Source organism: Convolutriloba macropyga, unplaced genomic scaffold (assembly GCF_964194025.1).
Source record: "Convolutriloba macropyga unplaced genomic scaffold, txConMacr16.3 SCAFFOLD_3458, whole genome shotgun sequence".
NCBI classification, from domain to species: domain Eukaryota; kingdom Metazoa; phylum Xenacoelomorpha; order Acoela; family Convolutidae; genus Convolutriloba; species Convolutriloba macropyga.
In genome coordinates this window covers 5,001-21,560 of record NW_027449928.1, presented here as the reverse complement: position 1 = coordinate 21,560, position 16,560 = coordinate 5,001, and the positions used below count along the sequence as shown (strand labels likewise).

Sequence of the window (16,560 nt, the reverse complement as noted above, 5' to 3'; positions counted from 1 at the left end):
CTAGCTTGAGCTTGAGCTAGCTAGCTTGAGCTTGAGCTAGCTAGCTAGCTTGAGCTTGAGCTTGAGCTAGCTGGCTTGAGCTTGAGCTAGCTAGCTTGAGCTTGAGCTAGCTAGCTTGAGCTTGAGCTAGCTAGCTAGCTTGAACTTGAGCTAGCTAGCTAGCTTGAGCTTGAGCTTGAGCTTGAGCTAGCTAGCTAGCTTGAGCTTGAGCTTGAGCTAGCTGGCTTGAGCTTGAGCTAGCTAGCTTGAGCTTGAGCTAGCTAGCTTGAGCTTGAGCTAGCTAGCTAGCTTGAACTTGAGCTAGCTAGCTAGCTTGAGCTTGAGCTAGCTAGCTAGCTTGAGCTTGAGCTAGCTAGCTAGCTTGAGCTTGAGCTTGAGCTAGCTAGCTTGAGCTTGAGCTTGAGCTAGCTAGCTAGCTTGAGCTTGAGCTAGCTAGCTTGAGCTTGAGCTAGATAGCTTGAGCTTGAGCTAGCTAGCTAGCTTGAGCTTGAGCTAGCTAGCTAGCTTGAACTTGAGCTAGCTAGCTAGCTTGAGCTTGAGCTAGCTAGCTAGCTTGAGCTAGCTAGCTAGCTTGAGCTTGAGCTTGAGCTAGCTAGCTTGAGCTTGAGCTAGCTAGCTAGCTTGAGCTTGAGCTAGCTAGCTAGCTTGAGCTTGAGCTAGCTAGCTAGCTTGAGCTTGAGCTTGAGCTAGCTAGCTTGAGCTTGAGCTTGAGCTAGCTAGCTAGCTTGAGCTTGAGCTAGCTAGCTTGAGCTTGAGCTAGCTAGCTTGAGCTTGAGCTAGCTAGCAAGCTTGTGCTTGAGCTAGCTAGCTAGCTTGAGCTTGAGCTTGAGCTAGCTAGCTTGAGCTTGAGCTAGCTAGCTTGAGCTTGAGCTAGCTAGCTTGAGCTTGAGCTAGCTAGCAAGCTTGTGCTTGAGCTAGCTAGCTAGCTTGAGCTTGAGCTTGAGCTAGCTGGCTTGAGCTTGAGCTAGCTAGCTTGAGCTTGAGCTAGCTAGCTTGAGCTTGAGCTAGCTAGCTAGCTTGAACTTGAGCTAGCTAGCTAGCTTGAGCTTGAGCTAGCTAGCTAGCTTGAGCTTGAGCTAGCTAGCTAGCTTGAGCTTGAGCTTGAGCTAGCTAGCTTGAGCTTGAGCTTGAGCTAGCTAGCTAGCTTGAGCTTGAGCTAGCTAGCTTGAGCTTGAGCTAGCTAGCTTGAGCTTGAGCTAGCTAGCTAGCTTGAGCTTGAGCTAGCTAGCTAGCTTGAACTTGAGCTAGCTAGCTAGCTTGAGTTTGAGCTAGCTAGCTTGAGCTTGAGCTAGCTAGCTTGAGCTTGAGCTAGCTAGCTAGCTTGAACTTGAGCTAGCTAGCTAGCTTGAGCTTGAGCTAGCTAGCTAGCTTGAGCTTGAGCTAGCTAGCTAGCTTGAGCTTGAGCTTGAGCTAGCTAGCTTGAGCTTGAGCTTGAGCTAGCTAGCTAGCTTGAGCTTGAGCTAGCTAGCTTGAGCTTGAGCTAGCTAGCTTGAGCTTGAGCTAGCTAGCTAGCTTGAGCTTGAGCTAGCTAGCTAGCTTGAACTTGAGCTAGCTAGCTAGCTTGAGCTTGAGCTAGCTAGCTAGCTTGAGCTAGCTAGCTAGCTTGAGCTTGAGCTTGAGCTTGAGCTAGCTAGCTTGAGCTTGAGCTAGCTAGCTAGCTTGAGCTTGAGCTAGCTAGCTAGCTTGAGCTTGAGCTAGCTAGCTAGCTTGAGCTTGAGCTTGAGCTAGCTAGCTTGAGCTTGAGCTAGCTAGCTAGCTTGAGCTTGAGCTAGCTAGCTAGCTTGAGCTTGAGCTTGAGCTAGCTAGCTTGAGCTTGAGCTTGAGCTAGCTAGCTAGCTTGAGCTTGAGCTAGCTAGCTTGAGCTTGAGCTAGCTAGCTTGAGCTTGAGCTAGCTAGCTAGCTTGTGCTTGAGCTAGCTAGCTAGCTTGAGCTTGAGCTTGAGCTAGCTGGCTTGAGCTTGAGCTAGCTAGCTTGAGCTTGAGCTAGCTAGCTTGAGCTTGAGCTAGCTAGCTAGCTTGAACTTGAGCTAGCTAGCTAGCTTGAGCTTGAGCTAGCTAGCTAGCTTGAGCTTGAGCTAGCTAGCTAGCTTGAGCTTGAGCTTGAGCTAGCTAGCTTGAGCTTGAGCTTGAGCTAGCTAGCTAGCTTGAGCTTGAGCTAGCTAGCTTGAGCTTGAGCTAGCTAGCTTGAGCTTGAGCTAGCTAGCTAGCTTGAGCTTGAGCTAGCTAGCTAGCTTGAACTTGAGCTAGCTAGCTAGCTTGAGCTTGAGCTAGCTAGCTAGCTTGAGCTAGCTAGCTAGCTTGAGCTTGAGCTTGAGCTAGCTAGCTAGCTTGAGCTTGAGCTAGCTAGCTAGCTTGAGCTTGAGCTAGCTAGCTAGCTTGAGCTTGAGCCAGCTAGCTAGCTTGAGCTTGAGCTTGAGCTAGCTAGCTTGAGCTTGAGCTTGAGCTAGCTAGCTAGCTTGAGCTTGAGCTAGCTAGCTTGAGCTTGAGCTAGCTAGCTTGAGCTTGAGCTAGCTAGCAAGCTTGTGCTTGAGCTAGCTAGCTAGCTTGAGCTTGAGCTTGAGCTAGCTAGCTTGAGCTTGAGCTAGCTAGCTTGAGCTTGAGCTAGCTAGCTTGAGCTTGAGCTAGCTAGCAAGCTTGTGCTTGAGCTAGCTAGCTAGCTTGAGCTTGAGCTTGAGCTAGCTGGCTTGAGCTTGAGCTAGCTAGCTTGAGCTTGAGCTAGCTAGCTTGAGCTTGAGCTAGCTAGCTAGCTTGAACTTGAGCTAGCTAGCTAGCTTGAGCTTGAGCTAGCTAGCTAGCTTGAGCTTGAGCTAGCTAGCTAGCTTGAGCTTGAGCTTGAGCTAGCTAGCTTGAGCTTGAGCTTGAGCTAGCTAGCTAGCTGGAGCTTGAGCTAGCTAGCTTGAGCTTGAGCTAGCTAGCTTGAGCTTGAGCTAGCTAGCTAGCTTGAGCTTGAGCTAGCTAGCTAGCTTGAACTTGAGCTAGCTAGCTAGCTTGAGTTTGAGCTAGCTAGCTTGAGCTTGAGCTAGCTAGCTTGAGCTTGAGCTAGCTAGCTAGCTTGAACTTGAGCTAGCTAGCTAGCTTGAGCTTGAGCTAGCTAGCTAGCTTGAGCTTGAGCTAGCTAGCTAGCTTGAGCTTGAGCTTGAGCTAGCTAGCTTGAGCTTGAGCTTGAGCTAGCTAGCTAGCTTGAGCTTGAGCTAGCTAGCTTGAGCTTGAGCTAGCTAGCTTGAGCTTGAGCTAGCTAGCTAGCTTGAGCTTGAGCTAGCTAGCTAGCTTGAACTTGAGCTAGCTAGCTAGCTTGAGCTTGAGCTAGCTAGCTAGCTTGAGCTAGCTAGCTAGCTTGAGCTTGAGCTTGAGCTTGAGCTAGCTAGCTTGAGCTTGAGCTAGCTAGCTAGCTTGAGCTTGAGCTAGCTAGCCAGCTTGAGCTTGAGCTAGCTAGCTAGCTTGAGCTTGAGCTTGAGCTAGCTAGCTTGAGCTTGAGCTTGAGCTAGCTAGCTAGCTTGAGCTTGAGCTAGCTAGCTAGCTTGAGCTTGAGCTTGAGCTAGCTAGCTTGAGCTTGAGCTTGAGCTAGCTAGCTAGCTTGAGCTTGAGCTAGCTAGCTTGAGCTTGAGCTAGCTAGCTTGAGATTGAGCTAGCTAGCTAGCTTGTGCTTGAGCTAGCTAGCTAGCTTGAGCTTGAGCTTGAGCTAGCTGGCTTGAGCTTGAGCTAGCTAGCTTGAGCTTGAGCTAGCTAGCTTGAGCTTGAGCTAGCTAGCTAGCTTGAACTTGAGCTAGCTAGCTAGCTTGAGCTTGAGCTTGAGCTAGCTAGCTAGCTTGAGCTTGAGCTAGCTAGCTAGCTTGAGCTTGAGCTTGAGCTAGCTAGCTTGAGCTTGAGCTTGAGCTAGCTAGCTAGCTTGAGCTTGAGCTAGCTAGCTTGAGCTTGAGCTAGCTAGCTTGAGCTTGAGCTAGCTAGCTAGCTTGAGCTTGAGCTAGCTAGCTAGCTTGAACTTGAGCTAGCTAGCTAGCTTGAGCTTGAGCTAGCTAGCTAGCTTGAGCTAGCTAGCTAGCTTGAGCTTGAGCTTGAGCTTGAGCTAGCTAGCTTGAGCTTGAGCTAGCTAGCTAGCTTGAGCTTGAGCTAGCTAGCTAGCTTGAGCTTGAGCTAGCTAGCTAGCTTGAGCTTGAGCTTGAGCTAGCTAGCTTGAGCTTGAGCTTGAGCTAGCTAGCTAGCTTGAGCTTGAGCTAGCTAGCTTGAGCTTGAGCTAGCTAGCTTGAGCTTGAGCTAGCTAGCTAGCTTGAGCTTGAGCTAGCTAGCTAGCTTGAGCTTGAGCTAGCTGGCTTGAGCTTGAGCTAGATAGCTTGAGCTTGAGCTAGCTAGCTAGCTTGAGCTAGCTAGCTAGAGCTCGACCTATGAAAAGCTGCGCAAACACTTATTCTATAATAATTGCGAAAATTAAAAATTTCACAAGTGAAAAGCTGCATAAACAGTAATTCTATGTGTGGGGCATTATTAGGGGGAGGTGTCTTGTCAAAATATGGCTGGACTAAAGACCTCAACCCAGATAGGGTGGAAGGCCCTATGATCGGTCTGTTACTAATCGGTGACCGATAAAGACCTGACCAAGGCCTGTAGTAAGCTTGGTTAGGCATTACAGGAGATAACACTAAGACCGAGGGGTCTTAGAGAGCCCTCTAGCGGGGCGAATAGAGCTAGATCGAGCCTTGGGAAAGCTAGATCGAGCAGGACTGAAGCTAAAGGATAGACCGAGAGGTCTGTCTGGTCCTCCTAGAGAGGCCAAGAGAAAGTACGAGAAGCCAACTAAAGCTTGATCGGGCCTTCAGCAAGCACGACCGAGCTGTACCGGAGCTAACACTAAGACCGAGGGGTCTTAGAGAGCCCTCTAGCGGGGCGAATAGAGCTAGATCGAGCCTTGGGAAAGCTAGATCGAGCAGGACTGAAGCTAAACGATAGACCGAGAGGTCTGTCTGGTCCTCCTAGAGAGGCCAAGAGAAAAAACGAGAAGCTAACTAAAGCTTGATCGGGCCTTCAGCAAGCACGACCGAGCTGTACCGGAGCTAACACTAAGACCGAGGGGTCTTAGAGAGCCCTCTAGCGGGGCGAATAGAGCTTGATCAAGCCTTGGGCAAGCTAGATCGAGCAGGACTGAAGCTAAGCAAGAGACCGAGAGGTCTGTCTGGTCCTCCTAGAGAGGCCAAGAGAAAGTACGAGAAGCCAACTAAAGCTTGATCGGGCCTTCAGCAAGCACGACCGAGCTGTACCGGAGCTAACACTAAGACCGAGGGGTCTTAGAGAGCCCTCTAGCGGGGCGAATAGAGCTAGATCGAGCCTTGGGAAAGCTAGATCGAGCAGGACTGAAGCTAAACGATAGACCGAGAGGTCTGTCTGGTCCTCCTAGAGAGGCCAAGAGAAAGTACGAGAAGCTAACTAAAGCTTGATCGCGCCTTCAGCAAGCACGATTGAGCAAGACCGGAGCTAACACTAAGACCGAAGTGTCTTAGAGAGCCCTCTGGTGGGGCGAATAGAGCTAGATCGAGCCTTGGGAAAGCTAGATCGAGTAAGATTGAAGCTGAAAGAGTGTCAGAGGAGCAAATGAACCTCCAAAAAGTGAAAATCAAATTTTAGAAAAAACACAAGTTAAATACTGCATGGACAGTATTTCTATGTGTGGGGCATTATTAGGGGGAGGTGTCTTGTCAAAATATGGCTGGACTAAAGACCTCAACCCGGATAGGGTGGAAGGCCCCATGATCGGTCTGTTACTAATCGGTGACCGATAAAGACCTGACCAAGGCCTGTAGTAAGCTTGGTTAGGCATTACAGGAGTTAACACTAAGACCGAGGGGTCTTAGAGAGCCCTCTAGCGGGGCGAATAGAGCTAGATCGAGCCTTGGGAAAGCTAGATCGAGCAGGACTGAAGCTAAGCAAGAGACCGAAAGGTCTGTCTGGTCCTCCTAGAGAGGCCAAGAGAAAGTACGAGAAGCTAACTAAAGCTTGATCAGGCCTTCAGCAAGCACGACCGAGCTGTACCGGAGCTAACACTAAGACCGAGGGGTCTTAGAGAGCCCTCTAGCAGGGCGAATAGATCTAGATCGAGCCTTGGGAAAGCTAGATCGAGCAGGACTGAAGCTAAACGATAGACCGAGAGGTCTGTCTGGTCCTCCTAGAGAGGCCAAGAGAAAGTACGAGAAGCTAACTAAAGCTTGATCGGGCCTTCAGCAAGCACGACCGAGCTGTACCGGAGCTAACACTAAGACCGAGGGGTCTTAGAGAGCCCTCTAGCAGGGCGAATAGAGCTAGATCGAGCCTTGGGAAAGCTAGATCAAGCAGGACTGAAGCTAAACGATAGACCGAGAGGTCTGTCTGGTCCTCCTAGAGAGGCCAAGAGAAAGTACGAGAATCTAACTAAAGCTTGATCGGGCCTTCAGCAAGCACGACCGAGCTGTACCGGAGCTAACACTAAGACCGAGGGGTCTTAGAGAGCCCTCTAGCAGGGCGAATAGAGCTAGATCGAGCCTTGGGAAAGCTAGATCGAGCAGGACTGAAGCTAAACGATAGACCGAGAGGTCTGTCTGGTCCTCCTAGAGAGGCCAAGAGGAAGTACGAGAAGCTAACTAAAGCTTGATCGCGCCTTCAGCAAGCACGATTGAGCAAGACCGGAGCTAACACTAAGACCGAAGTGTCTTAGAGAGCCCTCTAGTGGGGCGAATAGAGCTAGATCGAGCCTTGGGAAAGCTAGATCGAGTAAGATTGAAGCTGAAAGAGTGTCAGAGGAGCAAATGAACCTCCAAAAAGTGAAAATCAAATTTTAGAAAAAAACACAAGTTAAATACTGCATGGACAGTAATTCTATGTGTGGGGCATTATTAGGGAGAGGTGTCTTGTCAAAATATGGCTGGACTAAAGACCTCAACCCGGATAGGGTGGAAGGCCCTATGATTGGTCTGTTACTAATCGGTGACCGATAAAGACCTGACCAAGGCCTGTAGTAAGCTTGGTTAGGCATTACAGAAGATAACACTAAGACCGAGGGGTCTTAGAGAGCCCTCTAGCGGGGCGAATAGAGCTTGATCAAGCCTTGGGCAAGCTAGATCGAGCAGGACTGAAGCTAAACGATAGACCGAGAGGTCTGTCTGGTCCTCCTAGAGAGGCCAAGAGAAAGTACGAGAATCTAACTAAAGCTGGGTCGGGCCTTCAGCAAGCACGACCGAGCAGTACCGGAGCTAACACTAAGACCGAGGGGTCTTAGAGAGCCCTCTAGTGGGGCGAATAGAGCTAGATCGAGCCTTGGGAAAGCTAGATCGAGCAGGACTGAAGCTAAACGATAAACCGAAAGGTCTGACGGGTCCTCATAAGAGGCATGGAGAAAGATCTGATACTAAAGTACCTCTCGGAAGTAATAAAATATGCCTGATGAAGCCGGGTATGATGTTTGTTGTTTGATGGCATTCATCGATTAGGTCTGGTGGATTCCCCATTACTCCGAGTGGTACTAGTAGAGGCTCCTACAGGGGTGAGCAAAGCGAGATCAAGCCTTAGGCAAGCTAGATCGAGCAGAACTGAAGCTGAAAAGCAAAATAAATGACAGGTCTGTCCAAATCAATAAACTTGAAATCCAGTGTGGTCACCACGGGTCACGAGGTGAATTCCTAGCGATTGTCTGCTGAACGTATAGGAAGGCCCGAAACGAACGATAATTTCATTGCACAGTGGAGATACTATACGTTCAGGAGTAGCATACATCGGGTTTGATCTATGATCATGTCTGGTCTCCGAGGATCCACCGGGTTACCAACTGGCACCGCTGTACTGGGTGTAAAACTGGGCCACCTGAAGTCCCGGGTGTAAAACTAGGTGCCTCTGTGCCAAAGTAGCGGCTTGCGTAGTGCATTATGCCTCCGGCTTGCGAAATGGTTATAAGCAATAACAACAGGACGCCGCGGGGTGTTCACTTAAAGGAGTAACGTTCTCTCAAGGGAGGGGATCTAAAAATCTTGATAAAACATTTATTCTATGCAAAATTTGTGCGCAAATTTTGCAAAGTAAAAAGCTGCACTGTAGCAAATTCTATGTGTGTAGCATTATTAGGGAAGTGTTGTTTGATGGCACCTCTCTACTTGATGCACCAAAGAACTACCTTGATGGCTCATGACCGCTGGTAATCTGTCGTCGCTAGTAGTTCGGAACTGAGAACAAATATGTTCGCAAATTACAACAATTATACAGCATATTGCTGAATAAAGCAGAACCGAATAATACTCAGTGACTTTACACCAAGACTGACTAATGTCTGGATTGTATCGTCCTACTCGAGTAAGGCGAAGAAAAGCTAGAAAGATACGCTTTTCACAAAGCAGGCTTAATGCATGCAAACCAAGGAGGAAGGAGTGATGCCCCTCCTTATAATAAGCAGAACCAAATAAAGAACAGACAGCATCATCTGTACAGTGACCAAGAAGAGGTGAAACTTCTGTATGTGAAAAGGCAATTTGAGCGAGATTTATTAGCAGACTAGTATTATGTTGTTTCTAGTAGGCGAAAGCCGAAACATCAACATGTGAAAATCTGATATTAAATCCTCAATCATTTTCCCTAGTATTATACAGCTATGAGTAACCTTAATTGGACACGGCAATTATTGCTGACCGGTGAAACTTTCGCATGGGAAAGACACACACACTTCTTGACAAAGCAATAAGTATTATGCTGTTTCTAGTACGCGAAAGCAGAAACATCAGCATGTGAAAGTTGTGAAGTTGAAGAATTTTTGTGTTGAGTACGATGTTGTTACTAGTAACCATGTCGACAGCTGAGAACTGTTCTCTAACCAATAGAAGGTGAAACTTCTGTATGTGAAAAGGCAATTTGAGCGAGATTTCTTAGCAGACTAGTATTATGTTGTTTCTAGTAGGCGAAAGCCGAAACATCAACATGTGAAAATCTGATATTAAATCCTCAATCATTTTCCCTAGTATTATACAGCTACTAGTAGCCGTAATTGGTCAGGGAAACATTGTTGACCGGTGAAACTTCACATGGGAAAGACACACAAATTACTTGACAAAACAATAAGTATTATGCTGTTTCTAGTATGCGAAAGCAGAAACATCAGCATGTGAAAGTTGTGAAGTTGAAAAGTTTTTGTGTTGAGTACGGTGTTGTTACTAGTAACCATGTCGACAGCTGGAAAGCTGTTCTCTAACCAATAAAAGGTAAAACTTCTGTATCTGAAGAGGCGGCGTGATTGAGATTTTTAACAGACTAGTATTATGTTGTTTCTAGTAGGCGAGAGCCGAAACATCGACATGTGAACATCTGGTTTTTAAATCATGAGTCAATTCTCCCTAGTATGATACAGTTGTTAGCCGGTATTGGTAACAGTAGAACAGAGATTTGGAGGGCAAAACCTGCTCATGGGAAATGCTCACAGAGCGCTATCTACCAGTACACATAGTATTATGCTGTTTCTAGTACGCGCGAGCCGAAACATCAGCATGTGAAATGTGTAATCGTGGGTAACTCTAAGTGTGTAGAGTACTGTGTAGTAACTAGTAGCCATGCCAAAGCATGCATTGAAACTCTTCGTGATTTAAAAAGCTCAAAGCAAGATTGACGAGGCCGCAAGGCTATGTCTTTCTAAATTCGAACAAATCGAAAGATTGTTCAAAGTACAATTAAACTGATTGATCCTGTCAGTTGCCATATGCTTGTCTGAAAGACTAAGCCATGCATGTGCAAGCGAAGCTTGAAAAAGTGGAACCGCGAATGGCTCATTAAATCAGTTACTATCTATTAGTTGATTTGCAAGCTAAATGAATAACTGCGGTAACCCTGCAGCTAATGCATGCTGATTGTCCGACACTGTCGGAGACTTTTACAAGACTACACCGGGTGATTTGCTAAGTACAGACACATCCCGTGATGAGTCCTAGTAACTGAAAGATCCCAGATAGCTTCGGCTTGGGGACGGAACTTCCGAATTTCTGACCTATCAACCTATGATGGTAGTGTAACGGACTACCATGGTTGTGACGGGTAACGGGGAATCAGGGTTCGATTCCGGAGAGGGAGCCTTAGAAACGGCTACCACATCCAAGGAAGGCAGCAGGCACGCAAATTACCCACTCTCCGCACGAGGAGGTAGTGACTAGAAATAATGATATGAACCTTTATGGTTTGTAATCAGAATGGAATGGACTTAAAAGCTCCATTGATGAACGAGTAGAGGGCAAGTCTGGTGCCAGCAGCCGCGGTAATACCAGCCTCTACAAGCGTATGCAATAGTTGCTGCGTTTAAAAAGCTCATAGTTGGATCTGTTTGAGTAGAACGGCAACATGGTCTTCAGTTAAATCTGTTGACTCGTTCCGCTCATCCTTCGCATCGAAGAAATAGTTTGCACTTAAATGTGACGAACTGTGGAAACGGTGTTTTCACCCTGAGAAAATTAGAGTGTTCAAAGCATCCTTTGGGATCGAATAATAAAGCATGGAATAATGGAGAATGACCCGCTACTCGATTGATGCCGGTTGGCTGAGTGCGGTAATGATTGAAAGGAACAGACGGGGGCATTTGTATTGCTACGTTAGAGGTGAAATTCTTGGATCGTGGCAAGACAAACTACTGCGAAAGCATTTGCCAAGAATGTTTTCATTAATCAAGAACGAAAGTCAGAGTATTGAAGAGGATTAGATACCCTCGTAATTCTGACCATAAACTATACCAACCTACAATTTGTCAAAGTCGATCTTGACTTGGCAAGAGATTAACCGGGAAACCAAAGTTTATTGGTTCCGGGGGAAGTATGGTTGCAAAATCGAAACTTAAAGGAATTGACGGAAGGGCACCACCAGGAGTGGAGCCTGCGGCTTAATTTGACTCAACACGGGAAAACTCACCCGGTCCAGACATCTTAAGGATTGACAGATTGAATATCTTTCATGATTATATGGGCGGTGGTGCATGGCCGTTCTTAGTTAGTGGAGTTATCTGTCTGGTTAATTCCGATAACGAACGAGATCTTCTCCATCTAAATAATGAAATTCACTATATGTGAATTCAAACACTTCTTAGAGGAACTATGCGGAATTAAATACCGCAGATGAAGTGAGGCTATAACAGGTCTGTGATGCCCTTAGATGTTCTGGACTGCACGCGCGCTACACTGTGTACTTTTAGATTGAGTACTCAGCCCTTGGTCCGAAATGGACTGGGCAATCAGAGAAAAGTACAGCGCTTCAAGGGGATCGTCTGTTGTAACTTGCAGACGTGAACCAGGAATTCCTGGTACTTATGAGTCAACAACTCATAGGGATTACGTCCCTGCCCTTTGTACACACCGCCCGTCGCTACTACTGATTGGATAGTTAAGCAAGAATTGCAAATTCCTACTGTTGGGACTTCGGTCTCCGGCAACGGGATGAAGCGGATCGAGCTTAATTGTCTAGAGGAAGTAAAAGTCGTAACAAGGTTTCCGTAGGGGAACCTGCGGAAGGATCAGTGATTGATTCCTTCGGGCATGGCTGCTGGTAGAGGCCATGTCTGTAGTGCGCATGACGCTCTGTCGCTAGAGATTGCTTGGCAACCAATCTCGAATTATGTATCGAGCTCAAAAACTACTTGTGTGGATACATAGTTCAGCAGTCATGGCAAGGGACTGCTTAAAGGGAGACTAGTTAGCAAAAGCAGCCTAGCAGAACTGCAGCTATCTAGATCTCAGAAGCTGGGTTATAGAAGCCCAGCTATAGACTTGTGAATGAGAAAGGCCTAAAAAGGTCCACAAGTCGCGTGGTTAGAACCGACACGCAAAAATCCCAGCGAGTGACAGAGCGTTGCGCTGTTCAGTGGGAAAGAGTTGAGCTACTCGGGGCGCCCACTGAACTTGCTCCGAGCCAAAGGCTCGAAAAAACACAGCTTAGCCTCAGATCCTTTACATAGAAGGCTAGCTAAAATAAACTTACCTTGGACGAGGGTAAAGTTTAGTCAGTTCTTAGGGGAGAGTAATCCACAGCTTCTCGCCCTCTGAACATTCTCCCAGATATGTAGGTCTGGGAGAGTCTCCTCCTGTTCTTCGGAATCTGGAGGTAGACAAAGACAGTACGATACGATCTTGCATCGGGATGACTAACCGATAATGATCATAATCTGACAATTTTTCCGGCTTGAGGCACCGGAGTCAGATTAAAGACACATACTGAACTAAAGGCGTATGTGCAAAGCTTGTCGGAGTGTAGAGAGTCAAGCTGAGTTGACTCGTCACGTGGTGATGACAACAGCCATGTGCAAAACACTCACAACTTTATCGTCTATGTGGAAAAGGTTGCTAACAGCGCTCTCTATGAGAGGCCCTCGCATATAACTATACGAGGAAAAGGCGATAGAGTTGTTTGAATGTGGGGCAGGTTCATCGACAAGCTAAGTTGATCACATTCTTGTTGTGGCATCCTACTAGAATTGGTCACGGTCTGCACCAACTCTCCCCAAGTTGGCCAGACTTAAAACTAGAAATAAGGTTTGCAGCTATGTGAACCTAGAAACTGTAAAGGAGTTGAAAGAACTTAAAGGAATTGAAAGAGGCCTTGAGGTATATCCTCTTGGTAAAGACCCACAAAAGCTCACAAAAGTGGCTTCGAAGGGCAAAACTGGTTCATCCAAAACAATTGGAGAGCTTAAAGCAGAACCAATTCGAATGAAACACTATTGGTGAAACTTCATCATGAGAACGTCACAAGCTGATCACGCTCTATGATATGACTAGTATTATGTTGCTTCTAGTAGGCTAAGCGCAAGCCGAAACATCAACATGTGAAAGTCGTAGAATTTTGCAATCAAACTGTGGCTAGTACTGTGATGTTACTAGTAACCTGGTGTTCCGTCATATGGCCAAGAGAGCATTTGAAGGCGAAACTTCTGCATGGGAAAGCTGCATCATGATCAAAATTTTATATCGAGTATTATGTTGACGTTAGTAGGCCTTGGCCGAAAACGCAGCATGTGAAAGGTATAGATAAAAGTTATTGTTGCAGTCAGTACTGTGTAGTTACTAGTAGCTGGATTTAAGCTCAAAATGAGACACTGTTGGTGAAACTTCATCATGAGAATGTCACAAGCTGATCAAGCTCTATGATATGACTAGTATTATGTTGCTTCTAGTAGGCTAAGCGCAAGCCGAAACATCAACATGTGAAAGTCGTAGAATTTTGCAATCAAACTGTGGCTAGTACTGTGATGTTACTAGTAACCTGGTGTTCCGTCATATGGCCAAGAGAGCATTTGAAGGCGAAACTTCTGCATGGGAAAGCTGCATCATGATCAAAATTTTATATCGAGTATTATGTTGACGTTAGTAGGCCTTGGCCGAAAACGCAGCATGTGAAAGGTATAGATAAAAGTTATTGTTGCAGTCAGTACTGTGTAGTTACTAGTAGCTGGATTTAAGCTCAAAATGAGACACTGTTGGTGAAACTTCATCATGAGAATGTCACAAGCTGATCAAGCTCTATGATATGACTAGTATTATGTTGCTTCTAGTAGGCTAAGCGCAAGCCGAAACATCAACATGTGAAAGTCGTAGAATTTTGCGATCAAATTGTGGCTAGTACTGTGATGTTACTAGTAACCTTGTGTTACGTCATATGGCCAAGAGAGCATTTGAAGGCGAAACTTCTGCATGGGGAAGCTGCATCATGAACAAAAGTTTATATCGAGTATTATGTTGACATTAGTAGGCCCTGGCCGAAAGCGCAGCATGTGAAAGGTATAGATAAAAGTTATCGTTGCAGTCAGTACTGTGTAGTTACTAGTAGCTGGATTTAAGCTCGAAATGAGACACTGTTGGTGAAACTTCATCATGAGAACGTCACAAGCTGATCACGCTCCATGATATGACTAGTATTATGTTGCTTCTAGTAGGCTAAGCGCAAGCCGAAACATCAACATGTGAAAGTCGTAGAATTTTGCGATCAAATTGTGGCTAGTACTGTGATGTTACTAGTAACCTTGTGTTACGTCATATGGCCAAGAGAGCATTTGAAGGCGAAACTTCTGCATGGGGAAGCTGCATCATGAACAAAAGTTTATATCGAGTATTATGTTGACGTTAGTAGGCCCTGGCCGAAAGCGCAGCATGTGAAAGGTATAGATAAAAGTTAGCGTTGCAGTCAGTACTGTGTAGTTACTAGTAGCTGGATTTAAGCTCGAAATGAGACACTGTTGGTGAAACTTCATCATGAGAACGTCACAAGCTGATCACGCTCTATGATATGACTAGTATTATGTTGCTTCTAGTAGGCTAAGCGCAAGCCGAAACATCAACATGTGAAAGTCGTAGAATTTTGCAATCAAACTGTGGCTAGTACTGTGATGTTACTAGTAACCTTTTCTTACGTCATATGGCCAAGAGAGCATTTGAAGGCGAAACTTCTGCATGGGGAAGCTGCATCATGAACAAAAGTTTATATCGAGTATTATGTTGACGTTAGTAGGCCCTGGCCGAAAGCGCAGCATGTGAAAGGTATAGATAAAAGTTATCGTTGCAGTCAGTACTGTGTAGTTACTAGTAGCTGGATTTAAGCTCGAAGTGAGACACTGTTGGTGAAACTTCATCATGAGAACGTCACAAGCTGATCACGCTCTATGATATGACTAGTATTATGTTGCTTATAGTAGGCTAAGCGCAAGCCGAAACATCAACATGTGAAAGTCGTAGAATTTTGCGATCAAACTGTGGCTAGTACTTTGATGATGCTTGTAGCCAACCGAATTGGTTGAAAAGCCCAATAAGTAAGCTAACTTGGGAGAGCTTGTTGGAAACCAAATGCTACTAGATTGGTCCAAATACATCCTTCAACAGGGGATCACTTGGCTCGCTTTACGAAGAGGAGCACAGCTATATGTGTTAATTCGGTATGAATCGCAAGATTTGTTTACCGACCTCTCTAACGCAAAAGGCGGTCTCGGCTTCGGCTGTTGACTGCGTCCGATTCAGGGTTATATAACTCTCGATTGAACACATTGATGTTCTATTGTTGGTGCTTCCAATAAAATTGGAACACTTAAAGCAGAACCGATTCAAATAATAGCATTCTGATCAATGATTGCATTCCTTGATCAAGAACTGCTGGAGTCATTGTGATGGCGAATTTTCTTCATAAGAAAATTGCAAAGAGACGGAACTTAATGAGACTAGTATTATGTTGTTTCTAGTAAGCGGAAGCTGAAACAGCAACATGTGAAAATCAAGTTTTGTTCAATGATCTCGAGGCGATAAGTACTATGAAGCAACTAGTAGCCTAAGCATGACTCAGATTTGAGACAGTCAAAAAGACTGGCGAAACTTCTTCACATGAAAGTTACATAGAGAACTACAAATGTATACAGCGAGTATTATGTTGTTTCTAGTAGGCGAAAGCTGAAACATCAACATGTGAAAGTTGTCTGCAAACTGTAGAACGATATGTGATTAGTACTGTGCTGTTACTAGTAGCCAGTCTGACTGTAGAAGCCAAGACAAAGGGAAACTAATGCATCTGAAAAGGACAAGTTATGGAAAGGTATGCACGATAAGTATTATGTTGTTTCTAGTAAGCGGCAGCTGAAACATCAACATGTGAACGTCGTTGTGTACAGTAACCTAGAACTATATAGTCCTTAGTAACGTGCATTTACTAGTACCTGTAATTGGTATTCAGACTCAGGCAGTTTGGAATAGTTTGGCAAAGATGCACCAGAGAAAACTGGGATTTGATACAGAAATTGTTGAATACAAGTATTATGCTGCTTCTAGTAGGTTGAATCCGAAACATCAGCATGTGAAAATTGAAAACATTTCTGGTTCGAATTGTCACAAGTATTTGGTGATCTGAGTAGCCAAACTCACTACAACGCCAATTGAAGGCAAAAATTCTCAACGGGAAAAGCTATTCTCATTGAATGAGCTAACAAGACGAGTATTATGTTGCTTCTAGTAGGCGAAAGCCAAAACATCAACATGTGAAAGTCTTGCTGAACAAATTTAATGTTGTTGAGCTCAGTACCGTGTGAATTAGTAGCCATAATTGGCGAGCGAAAATTGAACTGGCGAAACTTCGTCTTTGGAAAATTGCAGATGCCGAGCACTTAATTTGCAACGAGTATTATGTTGACTGTAGTAAGCGAAAGCCGAAACAGCAACATGTGAAAGCTGTTGAAATTTGTGGTCATTTTGCAATAAGTACAAGGAGTGTAACTAGTAGCCAGGTCAAAATTTGGGATAAGAATGAGCAAAAATTCTGCATGAGAACAGTTGAAATTATGAAACTAAATTACAAAGACTAGTATTATGTTGTTTCGAGTACGCGAAAGCGGAAACATCAACATGTGAACGTTTGTAACGAAGTTTCGTTAATTTTCAGCCTAGTACTGAGCAAGAACGAGTAGCCTCATCTCCAATCCCACGCAAAATGTAGTGAAATATGTGAGTGAACCTTATTCACGGTGAGGGTTTCCCGAGGTCTGTATTGCAGCGAGTATTATGTTGCTTCTAGTAAGCGAAAGCTGAAACAACAACATTTGAAAGTTGGAATTAATGACTGAATG

General features: G+C 45.4%; 1 pseudogene; it reads left to right on the top strand.

Annotated features, from left to right (window-relative positions):
• Positions 1 to 14,824: 14,824 nt before the first annotated feature.
• LOC142355436 (5.8S ribosomal RNA) lies at positions 14,825 to 14,976 on the top strand (annotated as a pseudogene).
• Positions 14,977 to 16,560: the final 1,584 nt, after the last annotated feature.